Genomic DNA, 19,446 nt, shown 5'->3' with positions numbered 1-19,446 from the left:
TCTGGCATTAGTGTACTTGCATTTTATGTATCTCTCTGTACCTCTATTGCTTCTTACTTTATTGACTGTTCTAACCCCACCCCCAATTTCTTTATTTGTGCCCAGGTCACTATTTGCACTATCTTCCCCACCTATAAAATGAATACCCTCCCCCCCAATCCCTAGTTTAAACACTCCTCCAACCTTCTAGCCATTTTCTCCCCCAGCACAGCTGCACCCTCCCCATTAAGGTGCAGCCGGTCCCTAGCGTAGAGTCTGTAGCCAACTGAGAAGTTGGCCCAGTTCACCAGGAACCCAAATCCCTCCTTCCTACACCAGTTCTTGAGCCACTTATTTATCTCCCTAATCTCCCGTTGCCTCTCTGGCGTGGCACGTGGTACCGGTAGTATTTCAGAGAATACCACCTTGGAGGTCCTTGCTTTCAGCTTGCAGCCTAATTCCCTGAAATCATCTTTAAGGACCTTCCACCTACTTTTAACTTTGTCATTTGTGCCAATGTGCACCATGACCGCTGGGTCCTCACCAGCCCCTCCCAGTAATCTGTCAACCCGATCAGCGATGTGCCGGACTCGAGTGCCAGGTAGGCAGCACACTGTTCGACGATCCCTGTCTTTGTGACAGATTGTCCTGTCTGTTCCCCTAATAATTGAGTCCCCCACTACCAGCACCTGCCTGGCCTGCCCTACTCTCCTATTTCCCTCTTTACTGGAGCTGACACTCCTCCGGCTTTTAGGGGACATTCCTTGCTGCAGTAGTGCTACCCCTGTACCGTCACTCCCCTCATCTGCCAACTTTGCAAACTTATTGGGGTGTGCCAGATCAGGACTAGCCTCCCTGGCACTCTTCCCTCTACCCCCCCTTCTAACTGTCACCCAACTAGCGACCTCACTGTCCTGCAGCTCCCGACTACCACCCTCCCCCACATCTACCCCAGTGATCTGCTGCTCAGTGAGCAGCAGACTCCTTTCCATGTTGTCAATGGATCTCAGTGTTGCCAGCTGCTCATTTAGATCCAGTATCTGGGCTTCCAAACGCACAATGTGCACACATCTCGCGCAGCAGTAAGCAACCCCGACCGGCTGTTCAAGGAATGCATACATGTGGCAAGATGTACACTGGATAGCATTGTCAATAATGGAGCTCATTTCCTAATGGGGATTGCAATAGACAGAATGTTAAGTAAAAAGAAAAGTAAAGAATTAATGAAATACAGACAGCAATTCAGTCCAAAGTCCTCCCTTCCAAACTCCCTGAATCCAAGTCACTGAAAAACAAGTCACACACTTACTTTTGTTCGCACTCACGCTCCGGTCACACTCAGCTCGTTCACACTCGCAAATTAAGAGATTTAAAGAGTTTTTTTTTTTTTACCTTTTCCAGCAATGCACCCTTCACCTCAATGCACTTCCAAAAGTCACATGATTAAATGACGTCATGGAAGGTCCTTTTTAGAGCACGGCGAGCCGCCGAAGACACCGGATGCACCAGAGAAGGAGACCGGGGGCCATCGGAAGGTGAATATAATGTTTTTTTTTTATTTTTCAACATTTTTATTCTTTTTTTTACTATTGATGCTGCATTTGCAGCATCGTGACTTTGTCACACAACATAAATCCATGCCGTTTGCATGGATTTATATAGTGTGACCAAGTTGTCAAGCACTTTTCCAAGTGATGCTAAAATCGCTTGGAAAAGTGCTTGACAACCCACATGCGAAATCGCACGTTCAAAACGCTTCACAAACGCTTCTACCTGGCAGAAAAAACGCATGTAAAATCCGCATGTGTTTTTTCTGCCAGGGAGATGCAGAAATGCTCAGGAAAAATCCGGAGCATTTCTGCATCGTGGCCACTTAGCCTAAAACTATGAATTTTTCAGACCATAGCTGTGTAACACTGTTGGTGAAGCATGCCAGTATTTGTAAGAATCAGCATAGCCCACAAACCACAAACGTGAAAATATCACAACTTCCAGTGCTTCCTCTTGCACCATTTCAAGCATCGACTGTTGTATCAGCCCATGTCCTATCTCTAGTCACAGAATGCAGACTTGTGTAACTTGTTCTATATTTCAATAATGGCAGGCACTAGGAATTTGATTTCCCAATTACCTAAATTGCTCCTGTTTGTAGCAATTCAGCTAATAGAAGTGTAATATTTCATTTGAAAGGCTGAAGCTATAGTGCACCATAAGCAACCAGACTGTTGTACACTACTCAAGATGAAGACTTCAAGACCGAGTTAGTGACTCTAGTGACAGTAAAGTGGCACAGCAGCTGAAAAATCAGCATTTATAACATGCAGATTCAGCTGCGGATTTGTCACCGATTTCCCTACAGATTCCGACCTTCTACTTTGAAGTTGGAATTATCAGCAATGTAGTTTTTCTGCAGAAAATCTCATCTATTTGCTGGTTCTGTGTTACACTATTGATTGCTGTCAAAAAATGTATTTTGCATGCATGTAGACTATAAGTGGAAAAGCTGTAGTCATATTCCCTATTGTTAACGCATGTTATTGAATTTGTTTCTTGAAATATCAAGTTTATTTCTTTTCTCCTATATTATTTGATTTTGATTAATACTACACATTGAATAAAATGTATGCACATTAACATGTTTTAAAGAGAATCTGTCACCAGGTTTTTACTATGTAATCTGAGAGCACCATAATGTAGGAGCAGAGTCTCTGATTACAGTGATGTGTCACTTACTAGGCTGTGTTTTTCTGTTTCAATACAATCAGTATTTTATCAGCAGGAGATTATCATTACAGGAGAACTTGGCACATGCATGGTAGTCCAACCACGCCCCCAGCACTGCTTATCAGCTCTCAGTCGCTATACAATGTATACAGAAATCTGTGGTGTGGTTGGGGTTATATGCAGCTCAACAACTGAGTTCTACTGCAGAGAAAACTGTGCTGCACCCAGTACATTTAACTGGTACATTGCTGGAACCTCATGGTGCAGTCACATTACATAGCAAAAACTTTCTGACAGATTCCCTTTAAAAACAATAGACACCCTTGATAAGAAATCCTTTGTCTATATAGTTACCTATAATAGGTGTTCCCTAATTCATTACTTAGAACTTATCCACGGAATTGTCTGATTGCTGGGGGTCTTTTTTCTGCTGATGACATAAACATTCAATTCAGTGACACCGTGCATGCATGGTCCCAGGCTCCATATAAACTAGGGACATGGATCTATTCTAGTGGACAGTGAGGGGTCACACTAGTCAGACCCCCAGCAATCAAATACCTATTACTTTCATTGTGGGTTAGTAATGAGTCATGATTCTGGGGACCCCTTTCAATAAAAAATATACATTACTGTCACGGTTTCATTATTGGTTGAGGCCCAGGAATGCTGTGAGTGACAGTTCAGCTGACAGAAAGGTGACCACCTCAGCTGGGTGATGACCTCTGACCAGTTATGGATTGCTACTACATTTGTACACATTCAGAACCACGATCAGTACATGAATCTATTAGCAGAATAAATCTGAATATAGGGAAAATGAGCTAATTAGCAGAAAATGTTTAACCTTTTTTAACCTTAATGTACTTAAAAGTAAAATGTCTTGATTTACATGCTACTTCAGAGTCTTATTAAAGGTATGCTTTGTCAGGGGCTGCCGATACAAACTGACTGGTCCTCTTGATTGAAACAAGTTGATTGTAGTGCTATTTGGTCCAAATCTCTTTAATCAGGTAGATACTGTAGATCGAAAGATAGAAAGATAGATTAGATTGCCCATTAATGTTTTCCCAATTAACTAATTTAAAGAAGTTGTCCATTACTTTATATTACCCCCCCCCCCCATGTATCCCCCTGGGGCCCCTAAGGATTTTTGCAAATACCTTACATTGCTTTTTCTGCCTGTGAGCGGCGCTATCGGTGGCCACTCACAGGTATCACGTGACCGCGCGCTGACGTCATGACAAGTGAGGCGTGACTCAGCGCTGGGATCCCCGCGGTGGCTGATGGGTTGTGGGTGGGGTCACCCCCCGGGTCACACCCAGCATCCACCGCTCGCTTTCCCAATGAATGAGGAGAGGCAGAGCACGCGGTGGATGCCGGGTGTGATGCGGGGGGTAACCCTGCCCACAGCCTGGCATCCACCATGGAACGCAGAGGACAGAGATCCCCGGCCGCTGCTAACACTTGTCGTGACGTCAGCGGATGTCCGAGCCGGCTGCAGCCGGGGGTCACGTGATGCCTGTCAGCGGCCAGTGATAGCCCCGCTCACAGGCATTATCAGCAACAGAAGGTATTTACAAGAAGACTTAGGGGCCCCGGGGGGATACATGGGGGGGAGATATAAAGTAGTGGACAACCCCTTTAAATGTGAGTAGCATAATCTTATCAATTAGACAACTGTTGTATGAATTAAAATAGAAAGCTTGTAATGTATCATTGTACACAAGTTGGCTATAGAAATCATCTCATCTAACGTGTCAGTGACGTCTGACAATTATTGCAATACTTTCTGTAACCTTTTGTACAACATCAGTATGCCATGAATGCTAGCGGAGGTCCTGTGATTGCATTAAACAATTTTGACCGAACAACGTCGTCCTCTTTAGAAAAGGACAGAGCAAGGTGGCCTCTAGTGCCCCAGCCAAATCTTGATTTTAAAATCAATGCACAAATTCTATGTGCTGATTTGTCACAGAATCACTGAAAGTCAGCAGAATAATCAAATAATAAGAATGATAACAAGACTACGTTTCCACGATGAGCTTTGGTGAGTTTTTGATGTTGCAGATTTTTGCACCATTTCTGCACTTATTAAGTGAAATAGATTACTTGTGTAGCGCCCCGAGGGTTCGGCCGCTACAGGGGTATTGCACCTCAGACCAGAGGTGTGATATTCCACTCCCGGGTAAGGATGGAGTATGGACCAGGGCTCAGTTAGCTGCATACAGCACACACACCCCATTTCCGAGGGACAGCTCAACGGTGCTCCCACTAGACATAAGTGCAGGCACGACCGACTATGTCCCTGCCTGGAGTGGGGAGGGGGGGTGGAACACCCAGTGCTGTAGGGGCAGATAGGGGTTGGTTCCTGAGCGTAGGAAGGAGCTCATTGGTTGCTGGTCACCTGGGCTCATGGTCAGAGGGAGGTATAAAAGGTGGGCACCATCTTAGATCTAGGTTCTGTCCAGAGAGGAGAAGACAGGGAGTAGAGGCTCTGTAGGAGCTCTACTCCAGAAGGGCCTAGTGAGAGGCCGAGGAGGAGGTGAAGGGGAGCTGAGATTTTGGCTCATCTCAGCTCCAAGAGAAAGGAACAGAAAGGAACAGAAACAGAAAGGAACTGCAAAGAAAGAGAGAGAGAAACAGAAGGGCTCAGGAACAAGAAGGTGGAAGGGACCCTAAGAACCCACGAGAATCCAGGGTGAAGGGTCAGGCAGATTAAGGGTACCGGATCCCAAGTTGGTGGAGGAGAAACTACCCTCAGCCAAAGACCGGTCGTCGTGATCATCTATTGGTGCGACACCTCATCAAACCTGCTAGGAAGGCACCATATAGGACAGCGGAGGACGGGGCCCACGTTTAACCGCACGAGTCCGCGGCAGCTGGACAAAAGTGGGTCACTGGTGTGGCTGGCCAGAGAAAGGATTAAAGGGGGTCCTGTGCCATGCTCCTGAACTGCCTGGGAGTTGACCGAGCCCCTCACCTGGTGGACGCAGCACGGCTAGGGCGGTCACTGCCGACGGAAGTGACCCGGAACAAACGAACTGTGAGTAAAGACCCTGGACTGTAACTTGTTGTCCGTGTGCTCCTTCACTCCTCCGGCAATACCGGTACTGGGACCTTCACCACCATCACTCCCACCATCCACTACACTGCCCTGGGGCCGCACTCTTCCCGTGGGGAGTCACACTACCCTAGCTGCACACCTCATCAGCCCCAGCGGTCTGCATGCAGCGGCGGTTCCTAATAACCGCAATCCACGGGTGGCGTAGTCGGACATTATCTGAAGCACGTAGCAGACTACCATTGGCCTGACCACCCTGAGCCGCGGGACCGGGCCGCCACTACTACTACCCCCATCGTTCCCCTATCGCCCGTATCCGCGTGCCCCACGGCCCAGGGGGCGAGTCACTTGCATTTTTTCAAAATTATGCAGCGTAAAACACACACCAAAAACTTATTGTAGGAATGTACCTAAGTCAAATTGAAGCAGCTATTCAAATAGGCAAATCAAAGCATAGGAGACAACAAGACTGATGTACTGTATATATGACACGCCCCCTGGGCCTGTGTTGTGCAGGGGAACCCGGAACCGGGCCTGTTGTAGGATGCTGGGGGTTGTAGTCTCCGTGTGGCGGTGACCCGGTCCGTGCCCAGGGTGGTCAAACCAGTGGCAGTCTTAATGTATAGCAAATGTCCGACTACGCCACCCGTGGATTGCGGTCAGTGGGGACCGCCGCTGCGCTGCCGACCGCTGAGGCTGATGTTGTTTGCACAGCCGAGTATGGGATAACTCCCCACGGGAGAAGTATTGCCTCAGGGCAGCTAATGTGAGAGATGATGGGAGTGATGGTGTGAGGGTCCCAGTGCTAATGGTGCTGGTGCGGCAAGGAATCACAGAGACGTGAGGTGCAGTTCAGGGTCTTTACTGATGGTACAAGGCAGACCCTCCCGGGAGTACTGGCTAGTATAAGGGGCCTGGTCAGTCTGCGAGCAAGCAGGAGTTCCCCTGGCCGGGTGGAGTTGTAGGCCTCCCCGTTTATCTGCACTCTTCCTGGCTACCTTGCTGTCAGCGGTTACAAGTAGCCCACGTCCCTGAGTATACCGTGTGGTGCTCACCCGTATGGCTGGTGACTTGGGGCCTTCTGTTAGCCTCCGCTCCTGGATGGCGGCGCTGGTCCCTTCTTTGTGACTGAGCCTCCGGGCTTCTATGGCCAGAGGACCTGGAATCCCCTGCCGGTTGGTTTCTGCTGCTGGGTATATATCAGTCCCTACAGCCTCGGACTCCTGTGTCCGGTTTTAGTAACTTCAGCCAGGGCGAGCTATATCTCTGCTCACAGCCCCTGGCCTTCTGCCTCTGCTCCTACAGAGCTCCTGTTCTCACTTTCCCTCTCCAGGCTCTGACTCCTCTCCTTGTTCTGCAGGCTCTGGCTGACTTAATCCCGCCCCAGACCCAGTTTATAAGGGCAGATTCCTCCCCTCCCAGGTCTGGGCGGACAGTGCTGCATGCTTAGGGCTCCTGACCAGAGAAACCTCCCACTTGCTCTCAGACATAATATCTCTATTACTGTGGCAACCAGACCCCTGGGGTGTCACATTCCCCCCTAGTAAATTTTAGTACTCCGGGACTAAACACATTTTTAAAACATAATAACAGGGTATAAACAATAATACGATAACATATTTACAAGAAGCTGTAGTTCTTTAAAGGTCACGGCGTGTCCGCAACCGGGTGTCCATATCACCCAAGGTGAAGTTTTTGAAACAAGAGGGTGTCCATGTCACCCAAGGTGAAACTTTAAGCGAAGTAGGGGACCTGTCCAAAGCAAACCCCTTGCGTTGGCCTTGGGCGTGGCTGCAAGGGTAAACTAACTACTTTGGGCCGCAAGGAGGCCACGCCAGACAGGTTTTCTCTTCCACGACCGTCTTTGCAAGAGGCACCAAGGTGCAACTATCTACAAAACTGTTCCGGTTATCCAGCGTCCATAACCTGTTAGTCCATAAAAATCTGCAGGGTAACTGAGAAACATAATTAATAACAGGCAACAAACATAAACCATAAACAGTTAACAGATAAATTCACAGTGCATTAGTTTAGATTCTCCAGCGAGCGGGCATCTGACCTCTAGTGACTCTAGTGGACCTACGGAGCTCACTAACTGGTTCTGCACTACAGGGTGTAGGAGGTGTTATGGGTAAGCTGGGCAGCTGTCTGCGCACTCTTTGGCTCACTAGGGGCACGGCAGGCTCACTACTAGCAGAGGGTTGATCCTCCTGTACTGCTGGTGTGGACTCTTCTGCCTCTTGGGCCGGCTGCTCTTCCAGCTCTACCGGTTCCTCTGTAGGCACTTGCGGGGCTGGCTGGAGAAAGGTGAGGACGGGTACCACGACAGCGCCGTTTACTTGTGTCCAAGACCGGGGGAAGTCTCCGAGTACGGTACTGATCATTTCTTCCCTTTCCTCTGCGGGTTGAGGGTTTCCTTGATCTTCTTCAGGGCTTTGCAGCTGCTCAGGACACTTCTTCAGGTGGTCTCTGGAGACAATGGCTGTGGTTTCTCCTCCATCCTTACTGATTACGCAGATTTTTGGGTTCTCATGGCTTGATGGCAGTACGGTGTACGGGTCCTTCTCCCACTGGTCGTCCAACTTGTGGAGCCGCCTCTTCCTCTTCAAGACCTGTTCTCCAGGTACCAGGGGAACAGCGGGAGCATACTGGTTATAAGCCTTCTCTTGCCTTTCTCTAGCTTGAGACAGACTTCGCTCGACGCTCTCCTGTACTTTCCGATACTGCTGCTGCCGTTCTGTATCCCAGTCTGCCTCTGGCGAGGTGTCCTCAGGCATCAGGACTCCCATATCCAGGTCAATAGGCAGCTTACCAGGTCTTGCTCTCATTAGGTAAGCCGGGGTACAGTTGGTGGAACCTACAGGGATGTGGTTATACAGGTCCACCAGATCAGGCAGTTTCTCAGGCCACAGACTGCGTTCTTCCAGGGGCAATGTTTTTAGCAGATCTATCACCACCTGGTTCATCTTCTCGCAGAGTCCATTGGTTTGAGGGTGATAGGGCGTTGTTCTTATCTTCTTGCAGCCATACAGGTTGCAGAACTCCTGGAAGACCTCCGCTTTGAAGGCTGGTCCTTGGTCTGTCAACACTTGGTCCGGGTACCCGTGTGGACGGCAGAAGTGCTGCTGGAAGGCTCTAGCTGCTGTTTGAGCCGTTAAGTCCTTGACCGGGACCACCACCAGGAACCGGGAGTAATGATCTACGATTGTGAGGGCGTAGACATACCCAGATCTGCTTGGAGCCAGTTTCACATGGTCCAGGGCTACCAGTTCCAGTGGCTGTCTGGTGATGATGGGCTGCAGGGGAGTCTTCTGGCTGGCTCGGTCTTTTCTTCTCAGGTGGCACGGGCCACAGTCTCTGCACCACCTCTCGATGGCTTCTCTCATGCCTACCCAGTAGAACCGTTCACGCAACAAGAACTCCAGCTTCTTCCATCCGAAATGCCCTGCTCCGTTGTGGTATGCCTCCAGAACCATAGCTGCGTCTCGTCTTGGGACCACTACCTGCCAGGTCAACTCATGTGTTCGAGAGTTAACCATTCTCCGGCACAGCTTCTCCCTGTAGAGCATCTGGGTCAAGACGGGCATCGGCCTGGGTCAGCATTTCCTTCACCAAATGGACTGCGGGATCACTGTCTTGCGTCTCCGCCCAGTTGTAGTGGGGCAAGGGATTGAACGTCACGGAGCGCCTGTCCTTCACACGGTGGGAATACAGGGTAATCCCATGACGGTGGAACGCAGGGAGCTCAACTTCTTCCAGATCTTCTGGATCTTCCCCTACATCCGGTAAGTTCGGCATTCTAGACAGGGCATCCGCGTTGGCATTTGAGCGTCCTGCCCGGTGTTTGATGGTGAATTCAAAGTTGGACAGGCGGGCCATCCATCTCTGTTCCAGGGCACCGAGCCTTGCAGTGTCCAGGTGTGTCAACGGGTTGTTATCCGTGTACACGGTGAATTTGGAGGAGGCAAGGTAATGCTTGAAACGTTCGGTCACTGCCCACACTACTGCCAGGAACTCCAGCTTGAATGAGCTATAATTCTCAGGGTTCCTCTCCGTGGGCCGTAGCTTCCGGCTGGTGTAAGCGATTACCCGTTCTTTCCCTTGCTGGATCTGGGACAGTACGGCTCCTAGCCCGATGTTGCTTGCGTCCGTGTGGAGGATAAAGGGCTGGCTGTAGTCTGGATATGCCAGGATTTCATCCCCCGTGAGGGCCATCTTCAGCTGGCAGAAGGACTCCTCTTCCAGCTTTTCCCACCTAAAGGGCGGCTTCTGGTTTTTGGCTTTCCGAGATTGACCTATCAGGAGGTCCTGCATAGGTGCTGCCATTTTGGTGAAACCGGGAATGAATCTTCGGTAGTAGCCTACCAACCCGAGGAACTGCCGCACTTCCTTTATGCTGGAGGGTCTTGGCCAGTCCTTAATCACGGTGATCTTATCAGGGTCAGGAGCCACTCCGTCAGCACTCACCACGTGTCCCAGGTATTGCACCTTTGGTTTCAGGAGGTGACACTTGGAGGGTTTCACCTTTAGGCTGTAGTTTGCCAGAGCTTCGAACACTTCTGCCAGGTGTTTCAGGTGGTCCTCGTAGGTCTTGGAAAAGACGATGACATCGTCTAGGTATAACAGGACCGTCTCGAAGTTCCAGTGTCCCAGACAGCATTCCATCAACCGTTGGAAGGTTCCTGGTGCGTTGCAGAGCCCGAACGGCATACAGTTAATTTCGCTGAGACCCATCGGGGTGGTGAATGCGGTCTTCTCCCGGTCCGCCTCTGCTACAGGAACCTGCCAGTACCCGCTAGTGAGATCCAAAGTAGAGAAGAAGTTAGCAGATTTTAATGCAGCTAAGGACTCTTCTATCCTTGGTAACGGGTACGCATCTTTGTGTGTGATACGGTTGACCGTCCTGTAGTCTACACACATTCTCATGGTGTTGTCTTTCTTTTTCACTAAGACTAGTGGAGCTGCCCAGGGGCTACAGCTGTCCCTGATTACCCCAGCCTCCTTCATGTCTCTAAGCATCCCCTTGGCATGTTGGTAGTATGCCGGGGGTACGGGTCGGTATCTCTCCTTTATGGGAGGATGGTCTCCCGTGAGGATGTGGTGTTCTACCCCCTTTACTCGCCCGAAGTCTAGCGGGTGTTTACTAAACACTCTCTCGTACTCTCGAACCACTCGATAGACTCCCTGTTTCTGGTGTGAGGGAGTGGAGTCAGTACCCAAATGCAGTTGCTGACACCAGTCCTCCATTGGTTTCTTAGAAGCGTTACCTTCCTCTGGTTGAGATGGAGGCAAGGGTTCCACGGACTGTACAGAATTCTGGTTTATGGTGAACAATTTGGCTAGCGTGGCATACCGGGGCAGGTATACTTCTCTCTCCCCGATATTTATGATGCGAACGGGCACCCTCCCATGGCGTACATCGACCACCCCCCGTGCTGTCAAAATGGTGGGCCTACTGTCTGAGTAGACGGGTTCTACCATTGCTTGGTAGTCTCTACCTCTTAGACCAATAGCTGCCCGGCACCAAATCATCATCTCACTTTTTGGGGGCATGGCAATAGGGAACGGGTCACACATTCTCACGCTACCTATCTCACCACCAGATAGTTCCACCTGTTGCCGCTTCATCAGTGCCCGGATCTCTTTTTGGAGCACACGCTGCTGGCCGGAACTGGCGTTCTTGGCAACCTGCTGTAAAATGAGAATCACCTCTGCAAGACAATTTTCAATCACATTAGTTCCCAAGGTTATTCTAGGGTGACTCTCATGACGGTCTATGTCCACTATAATCAGTCCTTGTGCCGCCAGTTCGACTTTACCGATCTTAATGGTCACCTCTTTGAATCCCACCTGCGGCACGGGCTGACCATTGCTGGCGATGATACTCAGGTCGTCATCTGGGTAGCGGGTTATGTCCGAGTCATGCCAGTACTGTTTAAAGAGTACGTACGGGATGGTGGTCACCTGTGACCCAGTGTCTAGTAGGGCACTCATAGGAATGACATCCAGTACCACAGGCAAGATTGGACGTCCCCCTACGTATTTATCACGCCAGTTTGATGGGCCTGATGGTCTTATGCCTGGGGGTTGGCCCTCTACCCCAGGTTGTGCCCGTTTAAATGACAGTACCTTGCCACATGTCCGGGTTGATTGCAGCGGCGGCAGATGGGTCGTCCGTCCTCGTTGTATCTGTCGCTGGGTCTTCCTCTGGCCGGTGGGGTCCTCCTCAGTCGGCGCCACGGGACGTCCTCCGGTCCGGATGCCAGCTGGATCTTTCCTGGAGAAGAGACCTGTAAAGACTGCACAGTTCTGGTTAGCGCGGCAACGCTCTTAGTCAGCTCTTGGACCTGATGGTGCAGGTCTGTAGCCGGGTCACTGTTTAAAGCCTGCGCATCAGCTCCCACAGGCCCTGCAGACAAGGGCGCCGTCTCCTGGTGGTAAGTGATAGCAGGGCGCCTGTGGGTCACAGCGCCACCTGGTGCCGGTTCTCGGAGCACCCGGATGGCTCTGTCCTTGAACTGTGCAAAGTCCAGGTCAGGGTCCTGTAAGGCCATTGCCCGCAACTGGGTTCGGTGGGCATTGCACAGTAGACCCTCAATAAATTGTTCAGTCAACAGCTTATCTTCATTTCCCACGCTGTCAGGGTCTGCCTGCTTAATGGCTCTCAGGGCCTCTTGTAGGTTTAGAGCATAGTCTCTTATACTCTCATGTGCCCGCTGTTTACACCCGTAAAATCTGAGCTTTATTTCGGCTGAGGTGCGGGTATCAAATGTGTCTTTCAGCCGGGCTAGTATTTCTCTGACAGTCCTCTTCCTCCCAGGTGGCCAGGACTTTACCTCCCTTTGGGCTGTCCCGATTAATTGGGCCACCAGGATGCTCACTTTTTGCTCTTCTGTGAGGGGGTATACCTGGAAGAGGCTATCCAGTCTTCCTCTAAAGTCATTTAGAGTATGTGACTCCCCTGAGTATTGGGGTAGCCAGGTTGCCCCCGGGATATAAGGCATGGTGAATGGCATGACTGCTGCAGCGGTTGCGCTGGCGGTGGCTGTGGCAGTGGAGCTCCCCTCGGTGTCCGACATCCTCCTTCCCCCCTAGTGGACCGTGGCCTACCTTGCGATGCTCTTCTTCCGTAGGCCGCGGCTCCGCAGTCGATCGTCGGGGTTGAGGACCTGGCGTCGCGCTCCGATGACGTCAGAGTCGCTCTTCCTCCCTTCCAGGACCTTGCGTAGCGTCAGAGCGTGGGGCGGAGCGTGGGGCGGAGCTTCGGATCTCGCGCGCTTTCGGCGTCCAAGCCCCTCTTCTTCCCGTGCGGCGTCCCGAAGATGGCGTCCGAAGGCGGGAAGCAGCTGCGGATGGCGGGAAGAAGGCAGAAGACGGCGGGAAACGGTCCAAGATGGCGTCTGATGGCGGGAATCGGCTCCGGATGGCGGGAAACTTCACCACAGGTAAGTATAAAAGTCTCTTTTTCAGGCACGCAGTACCTGGTGGTTGCGGGCACGAAATCCTGCCGACTACGTCAAAGTTGACGCGCCCCCTGGGCCTGTGTTGTGCAGGGGAACCCGGAACCGGGCCTGTTGTAGGATGCTGTGGGTTGTAGTCTCCGTGTGGCGGTGACCCGGTCCGTGCCCAGGGTGGTCAAACCAGTGGCAGTCTTAATGTATAGCAAATGTCCGACTACGCCACCCGTGGATTGCGGTCAGTGGGGACCGCCGCTGCGCTGCCGACCGCTGAGGCTGATGTTGTTTGCGCAGCCGAGTATGGGATAACTCCCCACGGGAGAAGTATTGCCTCAGGGCAGCTAATGTGAGAGATGATGGGAGTGATGGTGTGAGGGTCCCAGTGCTAATGGTGCTGGTGCGGCAAGGAATCACAGAGACGTGAGGTGCAGTTCAGGGTCTTTACTGATGGTACAAGGCAGACCCTCCCGGGAGTACTGGCTAGTATAAGGGGCCTGGTCAGTCTGCGAGCAAGCAGGAGTTCCCCTGGCCAGGTGGAGTTGTAGGCCTCCCCGTTTATCTGCACTCTTCCTGGCTACCTTGCTGTCAGTGGTTACAAGTAGCCCACGTCCCTGAGTATACCGTGTGGTGCTCACCCGTATGGCTGGTGACTTGGGGCCTTCTGTTAGCCTCCGCTCCTGGATGGCGGCGCTGGTCCCTTCTTTGTGACTGAGCCTCCGGGCTTCTATGGCCAGAGGACCTGGAATCCCCTGCCGGTTGGTTTCTGCTGCTGGGTATATATCAGTCCCCACAGCCTCGGACTCCTGTGTCCGGTTTTAGTAACTTCAGCCAGGGCGAGCTATATCTCTGCTCACAGCCCCTGGCCTTCTGCCTCTGCTCCTACAGAGCTCCTGTTCTCACTTTCCCTCTCCAGGCTCTGACTCCTCTCCTTGTTCTGCAGGCTCTGGCTGACTTAATCCCGCCCCAGACCCAGTTTATAAGGGCAGATTCCTCCCCTCCCAGGTCTGGGCGGGCAGTGTTGCATGCTTAGGGCTCCTGACCAGAGAAACCTCCCACTTGCTCTCAGACATAATATCTCTATTACTGTGGCAACCAGACCTCTGGGGTGTCACATATACATTATATACAGTGGGGAAAATAAGTATTTAACCCCTTAAGCCCCGCGGGTGGTTTGCACGTTAATGACCGGGCCAATTTTTACAATTCTGACCACTGTCACTTTATGAGGTAATTACTCTGGAACGCTTCAACGGATCCCCCTGATTCTGAGATTCTTTTTTCGTGACATATTGTACTTCATGATTGTGGAAAAATTTCTTCGATATTACTTGCGTTTATTTGTGAAAAAAACGGAAATTTGGCAAAAATTTTGAAAATTTTGCAATTTTCAAAATTTGAATTTTTAAGCCCTGAAATCAGAGCGATATGTCACACAAAAGAGTTAATAAATAACATTTCCCACATGTCTACTTTACATCAGCACAATTTTGGAACCAAATTTTTTTTTGTTAGGCAGCTATAAGGGTTAAAAGTTGACCAGCGATTTCTCATTTTTCCAACAAAATTTACAAAACCATTTTTTTAGGGACCACATCACATTTGAAGTCACTTGGAGAGGTCTTTTTGACAGAAAATACCCAAAAGTGACACCATTCTAAAAACTGCACCCCTCAAGGTGCTCAAAACCACATTCAAGAACTTTATTAACCCTTCAGGTGCTTCACAGGAATTTTTTGAATGTGGAAGAAAAAAATGAACATTTAACTTTTTTCACAAAAATGTTACTTTAGACCCAATTTTTTTTATTTTCACAGGGGTAACAAGAAAAAATGGACCCCAAAATTTGTTGTGCAATTTCCCCTGGGCACGCAGATACCCAATATTTGGGGAAAAAACACTGTTTGGGCGCACGGCAGGGCTCGGAAGGGAAGGAGCGCCATTTGACTTTTTGATTGTAAAATTTGCTTGAATAATTAGCGGACGCCATGTTGTGTTTGGAGAGCCCCTGATGTGCCCAAACTTTGGAGCTCCCCCACAAGTGACCCCATTTTGGAAACTAGACCCCCCAAGGCACCTTTATAAATGCATAGTGAGCACTTGGAACCCCCAGGTGCTTCACAAATTGATTCGTAAAAATGAAAAAGTGAAAAAAAAAACACTTTTTCATTTTTACGAATCAATTTGTGAAGCACCTAGGGGTTCCAAGTGCTCACTATGCATCTAGATAGGTGCCTTGGGGGGTCTAGTTTCCAAAATGGGGTCACTTGTGGGGGAGCTCCAATGTTTGGACACACAGGGACTCTCTAAATACAACATGGTATCCGCTAACAAATTGAATGGAAAATCGGCTCAAATTGTTAGCGGACACCACATTGCGTTTGGAGAGCCCCTCTGTGCCCAAACTTTGGAGCTCCCCCACAAGTGACCCCATTTTGGAAACTAGACCCCCCCAAGGCACCTTTCTAGATGCATAGTGAGCACTTGGAACCCCCAGGTGCTTCACAAATTGATTCGTAAAAATGAAAAAGTGAAAAAAAAAACACTTTTTCATTTTTACGAATCAATTTGTGAAGCACCTAGGGGTTCCAAGTGCTCACTATGCATCTAGATAGGTGCCTTTGGGGGTCTAGTTTCCAAAATGGGGTCACTTGTGGGGGAGCTCCAATGTTTGGGCACACAGGGACTCTCTAAATGCAACATGGTATCCGCTAACAAATTGAATGGAAAATCGGCTCAAATTGTTAGCGGACACCACATTGCGTTTGGAGAGCCCCTCTGTGCCCAAACTTTGGAGCTCCCCCACAAGTGACCCCATTTTGGAAACTAGACCCCACAAGGCACCTTTCTAGATGCATAGTGAGCACTTGGAACCCCCAGGTGCTTCACAAATTGATTCGTAAAAATGAAAAAGTGAAAAAAAAAACACTTTTTCATTTTTACGAATCAATTTGTGAAGCACCTAGGGGTTCCAAGTGCTCACTATGCATCTAGATAGGTGCCTTGGGGGGTCTAGTTTCCAAAATGTGGTCACTTGTGGGGGAGCTCCAATGTTTGGGCACACAGGGACTCTCTAAATGCAACATGGTATCCGCTAACAAATTGAATGGAAAATCGGCTCAAATTGTTAGCAGACACCACATTGCGTTTGGAGAGCCCCTCTGTGCCCAAACTTTGGAGCTCCCCCACAATTGACCCCATTTTGGAAACTAGGCCCCCCAAGGCACCTTTCTAGATGCATAGTGAGCACTTGGAACCCCCAGGTGCTTCACAAATTGATTCGTAAAAATGAAAAAGTGAAAAAAAAAACACTTTTTCATTTTTACGAATCAATTTGTGAAGCACCTAGGGGTTCCAAGTGCTCACTATGCATCTAGATAGGTGCCTTGGGGGGGTCTAGTTTCCAAAATGGGGTCACTTGTGGGGGAGCTCCAATGTTTGGGCACACAGGGACTCTCTAAATGCAACATGGTATCCGCTAACAAATTGAATGGAAAATCGGCTCAAATTGTTAGCGGACACCACATTGCGTTTGGAGAGCCCCTCTGTGCCCAAACTTTGGAGCTCCCCCACAAGTGACCCCATTTTGGAAACTAGACCCCCCAAGGCACCTTTCTAGATGCATAGTGAGCACTTGGAACCCCCAGGTGCTTCACAAATTGATTCGTAAAAATGAAAAAGTGAAAAAAAAAACACTTTTTCATTTTTATGAATCAATTTGTGAAACACCTGGGGTTCCAAGTGCTCACTATGCATCTAGATAGGTGCCTTGGGGGGTCTAGTTTCCAAAATGGGGTAACTTGTGGGGGAGCTCCAATGTTTGGGCACACAGGGACTCTCCAAATGCAACATGATATCCGCTAACAAATTGAGCCGACAATTTGTTAGCGGATATCATGTTGCATTTGGAGAGTCCCTGTGTGCCCAAACATTGGAGCTCCCCCACAAGTGACCCCATTTTGGAAACTAGACCCCCCCAAGGCACCTATCTAGATTCATAGTGAGCACTTGGAACCCCAGGTGCTTCACAAATTGATTCATAAAAATGAAAAAGTGGTTTTTTTTTCACTTTTTCATTTTTACGAATCAATTTGTGAAGCACCTGGGGGTTCCAAGTGCTCACTATGCATCTAGATAGGTGCCTTGGGGGGTCTAGTTTCCAAAATGGGGTTACTTGTGGGGGAGCTCCAATGTTTGGGCACACAGGGGCTCTCCAAACGCAACATGGCGTCCGCTAACAATTTGAGCCGATTTTCCATTCAATTTGTTAGCGGACACCATGTCGCGTTTGGAGAGCCCGTGATGTGCCTAAACAGTGGAGCTCCCCCACAAGTGTCCCCATTTTGGAAACTATACCCCTCAAGGATTTTATTAAGGTGTATAGTGAACATTTTGAACCCAGAGGTACGGCACAGAATTTGTTTACATTAGGTCATCATATTGAATAAGTTGTCATTATTCTTGAGCGCAAGTGCTCGCTACTTGAGTTTGCATCGGGTACTCAGGTATGCACCATGTACAGCGTGTGCTCGAGTGACATGCTCGAGTCCCTGCTCCGCATGTTTCACGGCTATTAGACACCCAAAAAAAAACATGCGGGGATCGCTCGTGCATGGCAGGCAATCCCCGTAAAGTTTTTTGGCCGCGAAGCATATGGGGCAGAGACTCGAGCATGTCACTCAAATACCCACGATACTCAATGCATACCAGAGCACCCGATGCAAACTCAAGTAGCGAGCACTTGCTCTCAACACTAGTCGCCATATCGTCATCTTTTTTTCTTACTTTTGAAAAAAATCCCAACCCCAGCCCTAACCCTAGCACAACTCTAGCCCTAGCACAACCCTAGCCCTAGCACAACCCTAGCCCCAGCACAACCCTAGCCCCAGCACAACCCTAGCCCCAGCACAACCCTAGCCCCAGCACAACCCTAGCCCCAAACCCAGCCCTAACCCTAGCCCAATCCTAACCCAAGAGTTTATTTTTGACGCCATTCCTTGTGCAATATAAGTGATTAGACGACTTTATTCTTCGGGTTGGTGTGATTACAGCAATGCCAGAATCATATGGGGTTTTTATGACTGACAGCTGTCACACACTACAAGACGCATTTTTTGTAAAATCTAGTTTTTGCATCGCCATATTTTGAGAGCTATAATTTTTCCAGATTTTGGCAGACAGTCATGTGACGGCTCATTTTTTGCGGGATGACTTGACGTTGTTATTGGTGCCATTTTCAGGCACGTGACATTTTTTGATCGCTTTCTATTCCGATTTTTGGGAGGCAGAATAAACAAAAACCAACAATTCAGGAATAGTTTTTTTTTTTTTTTTTTTATTCTGTTCCGCGTGTGGTAAAATTGATGAGGTAGCTTTATTCTTCGGGTCAGTACGTTTACAGCGGTACCACATTTGTATCATTTTTCTATGTTTTGGCGCTTATACACAATAAAAGCTATTTTATAGGAAAAAATATTTTTTAGCATCGCTTTGTTCTGAGAGCTATAACTCTTTTATTTTTCGGCTGATGGAGCTGTATGGCAGCTTGTTTTTTGCGGGACGAGATGACGTTTTCAGCGGTATCATATTTATTTATATGCGTCTTTTTGATCGTGTGTTATTCCACTTTTTGTTTGGCAGTATGGTGATAAAGCATTGTTTTTTGCTTCGTTTTTTTTTTTTTTTTTTTCCGTGTTCACTGAAGGGGTTAACTAGTGGGACAGTTTTATAGGTCAGGTTGTTCCGGACGCGGCGATACCAAATATGTGTACTTTTATTGTTTTTTTTTAATTTTTTTTATAATAATATTTATTGATGGGTACATTATATTTTTATTTTTGGTGTATTATTTTTTTTAGTTTTTTATAATATTTTTGCACATTTTTTTTTTTTTTTTTTCACTTTCACACAGTTTATACACTTTATTACTTTGTCCCACTCTGGGAATTTCACTTTTTTTTTCTGATCGCCTGCATGGCACAGGAATGAAGCACCATCCCTATGCCATGAAGGCTGTCAGAAGTGCACAGTGTGAAGATTGCTTGGAGATGCACTGCGCATGCCCAAGCAATCTTCCTGCTCTCTGGTGACCCGGATGTTGTCATGACGACATCGGGTCGTCATGGCAACACCCGGGAAGCCTTTGCAGACTGCGCTGGAAGCCGGAAGAGGAGGTGAGTATCGCCGATCACCTCCCCTTGCCCCCGCAATGCCGCGATCGACTTC

General features: G+C 49.0%; 1 long non-coding RNA gene across 2 annotated transcripts in view; it reads right to left on the bottom strand.

Annotated features, from left to right (window-relative positions):
* Nucleotides 1-1,991: 1,991 nt before the first annotated feature.
* The window catches only part of LOC141165042 (uncharacterized), a 101,216-nt gene continuing 83,761 nt past the window's right edge, over nt 1,992-19,446 (bottom strand). For both annotated transcript variants that reach the window (XR_012251038.1, XR_012251037.1), the window contains one exon: nt 1,992-3,723. This is a non-coding gene — a long non-coding RNA (uncharacterized lncRNA). The remainder of the gene's footprint in view (nt 3,724-19,446) is intronic.

This window comes from Phyllobates terribilis, unplaced genomic scaffold (assembly GCF_046119375.1).
Source record: "Phyllobates terribilis strain yellow unplaced genomic scaffold, ASM4611937v1 Scaffold_11__3_contigs__length_659146591, whole genome shotgun sequence".
Lineage (NCBI taxonomy): Eukaryota > Metazoa > Chordata > Amphibia > Anura > Dendrobatidae > Phyllobates > Phyllobates terribilis.
Note: the sequence above shows the minus strand (reverse complement) of the source record. Positions and strands in the feature narration are given on the sequence as shown.